The following is a 3,629-nucleotide window of genomic DNA, read 5'->3' on the forward strand; positions in this document are numbered from 1 at the left end:
TGACTGGGATCCTCTGAGTGATTATACTGTAAATGAAGGTTAAATATTTTGCTACAATATTCCATCTATTTGGAGATAAAAACTGTTTGGAGAAACAGCTTTAAAACTAAAAGGTGACACTTTCATAATTGTTTTGTCTCTAATTGTGTGCTATTTATAAGACACTGCATATCTTGACTAGCAATGTAAGTTTAAATGTATTTTAAAAAGTAGGTAGGTAGGTACATATGTGTGTATGTCTATAAATGAGAAATTAGGCCTTAACTCACATATGCAAAGCATGCAAATGACATTCTTCTGGAAGAAAATATCTTACCACACATTATACTCTCGAGTGTTGCAACTGTTGTCATAGAAAATTACTGAACAAATCTTAGTGCAATCTATGCTTGGGAGAATCAACACTAAATGTTCCCCCAAGGTATTTTACAATTATCAATCAATATATTTAAAACAAGGACATCATCTTTCACACATACACACACATACAGACACACAGGCACAGAAGGTTTTGTTCAGAGGTTAAGAAAAAATGACGTATCTAACAACCAAAAGACAGGTTGCCTTCAAAAGGTGATTCATGACATTGGAGAATGTATAATTGATGTGTGTGGTTGTTTGGATGCTAAAATAACAATGCCATCCATTAGAGATGGGAGCGCTAACAAGTCAGGCAGGGAGGCAGTATGTATTTTATAGGTCATCTGGGTTCCATTTGGATCTACAGGTTGCCATTCTTTCTCATACTTGAAAGCATTTAATGGATTATTATAAAAGGAAAAAGATGGTATGCAATAATGGTTTAAATTGAAGTGCTGTGTGTGTATCACCACCATGTGACTTCTAAATGAGAGCTTCATTTTTAAACTTCTCATCCGGCATGCCTGAAAAGTTGCCAGCGCATGAAGGAATCAAAACAATGAATTCAGCAGCAGGAAAGAAGGACACAGAGTGCTGGGGAGAAGAAGGATTCCTTCTTTCCTCCTTTCTTTCTCTCTTTTGGAATCCATGACTATAAACAGTGGAAATTTATTGCAAAAATTTTGCAAATTCTTCTGAACTTCAAATGAACAGTAATTGAGCAGTGTTTTTAGAAAACATGTTGATTCAGAAAGTAGGGTATAAGGACAACGCATAAAACTGCCACGGAACAAGCTGGAGGGGCTGGAGATCTTGATCGTAATTGTGAGTGAAAATCAAATCAAACAGCAACTCATCTGGAAAATGCCTCCTCCTTTCTGAAATTGAGCTAAGCTGCAGGGTGGAGACTCTTTTCTGCATTATTAGCCATGAGTATAGAAGTTTATTTCTGCTTTTAATGAGTAGTATTTTAGAAATGTAATGGAAGATAATTTTACTGGATTTCCCTGAGGAAAAGCCTTAGCCCAATTACAGAGGCAGTCCCAGGCATTCTGGTGTAATGCATGCCATATACATGCAGCGTACATGCATAGATATGAGTATTTCGAGTTGAAATAAAATGCAATGCAATTTGGATAATCAAAGGCAATGAAAGCACAGAAGGTGGATCAGGAATGTTGAAGTATTATTAAGATACTCTCAGCTTACGGTGCTGTATGTTCTAAAATGAGGCTCTCTTCAGGTTGGTCTCAAAGGGACTGGCATTTTTAAGAACAAACATTCCTTGCTGGGATTTCAAAGTGGATGGTAGGGTGTAGGAAGGAGGGTGCAGTGTAATTAGCAATCTCCTTACTTCACATATCAACCACGCTCCACGAAAATCTATTCTGTTAAACCGCAGTATTGGTACATTCTGCATTCAGCAATTGTAGGTTAGTAACTTAATGCTTAAGACCAAAACATGGAAGGTCAATTTTCAGTCTTCTAGGTAAGTTTGTGCCTTTTATAGATAAAATTAGTGGTTCTTCGAAGAGTTTTGGTGGAAGATCTTGTCCTAAATTTTTTTTTGGAGTGTGATATTGATGAATAATTTTTTTCAAAAAGTATTTAATGATATCACATTCTGAACTAAGTACTGTGCCAGACACCAAGAATGCAAAGGTGAATAAAATTTTTGTCTTATCTTCTAGGAGTTCAGAGTCTATGGGAAGCTGACATGGTAAGTACAATATTACGGGGTAAGTGAGCTTATGTAGAAGATGTTGTAAAAGCATAAAGGATTGGCTTGTTTACTGTGCCAAGGTCTTCTACAAAGGCTGTGGAGTTCTGGGAGCTGAGTCCTGAAAGGTGAACAGAGATTCGCCAAGTGGAGAAGCAGGGACAGGACTTGCTACGCAGAAGAAAGCCTGGGACACGCAATGTGACCGAGCACAGCGCGCACCTGCAGTGGCGAGTGGTCCAGAGGGCCTGGAGCTCAGGAGGCCCGCAGGACTGCTTTCAGGAGTGAATCCAAAGCCAGGGGCTGGAGAAGCACGTGCAGCTTGGGTGCTGAAGGACTCACGTGGACCGCTGGACACCCGTTGGTCATGTAGATGTGCAGACATGGGTGGGGGTTCTAGGCAAATGATCTCATTTTTGTTTCATGAAAGTAAATTTGTCAGCAGTGCAGAAGATGGCTGAAGACTAAACGTTTGAGGAGCAGAGCAAGGCAGAAGAGGGGATGTATCGAAAAAGATGAACTGAATATTGGTGAAGAGGAGGGAGAAATACGAGATGAATCACAGGTTCCCTTTTTTTAGCAAAATTTTTTTTTTTTTTTCGGTGGGTTTCTGTTTGAAAAGTGTGGCTCAGCTGTTGGTGGTAATTCTCAACATGGTAAAAACTGTATGGAAATGCAAAAGGCAACTCAGGAAGGAACTCTGTCAAAATCCCTCCATGGACTTGCCTCTGACTGCCCCCTTCCAACAGGGGGGTTGCATTGAGAATTTGATGGTCTTCTTGATGGCATCCCGCACCATCCCCCTTGCTGAACTCATCTGTAGCACCTCTGTCAAGCGTGATGATCAGGGAATCTGTATTGTTCAAAGAGAGCAGAACTCTCTCTCTCTGATCACACCATGGCCAATAGTCTCAGCTTAAAATCTGGAGAAATTCGATCTACACTTCATGAGAGAGAAGGGCTATGAGATGTGGGTGGATCAGGAGATACTTCCTGGTTGTTTTGTCTTTAACTCTATGTTACTTCCGTTCACTGTGGGAAGTACTGTACCTTATAGATAGCTGTCCAATTTCTTTACGTGGAAACTTTGTTTAAAGTAGGTACAAGTTCACAGCCCCTTATCTGAAGTGTGTGAAATGCAGAGTCCAGGAACTAAGTTTACTTTTATATTATAGTATTATGCCATGTGCTGTGTTCTGTGACACCCTTAGCAGGTTCTGAGGTAGCATTTATTAGCAAATGCATTAATATCTCTGGAGAAACATGAATACTCATGCTGAGTAGCACAAAAGCAAAAACTATAAGTAGTCCCTCTCAATTACGGTCAGGCTTTAATGCCAACATTTGAGCCAAATTTATTCAAAAATCTTAGTTTTTAGAGCCTTGGGGGATTCACGGATTGCAGAAAAAGAATTGCAGACTTTATTTCACCCTCTATCTGGTTCCCCTGACAATTTTCAGCTGGTGGAACAGAAAGGTGTCAAAATCAGTTCAATATCTGAACATTCCTTTGAGCTGGGGATTCTGATGGGGGTATTAGAACTACGTA

The sequence above is a fragment of the Camelus ferus genome, chromosome 9 (genome assembly GCF_009834535.1).
Source record: "Camelus ferus isolate YT-003-E chromosome 9, BCGSAC_Cfer_1.0, whole genome shotgun sequence".
NCBI classification, from domain to species: domain Eukaryota; kingdom Metazoa; phylum Chordata; class Mammalia; order Artiodactyla; family Camelidae; genus Camelus; species Camelus ferus.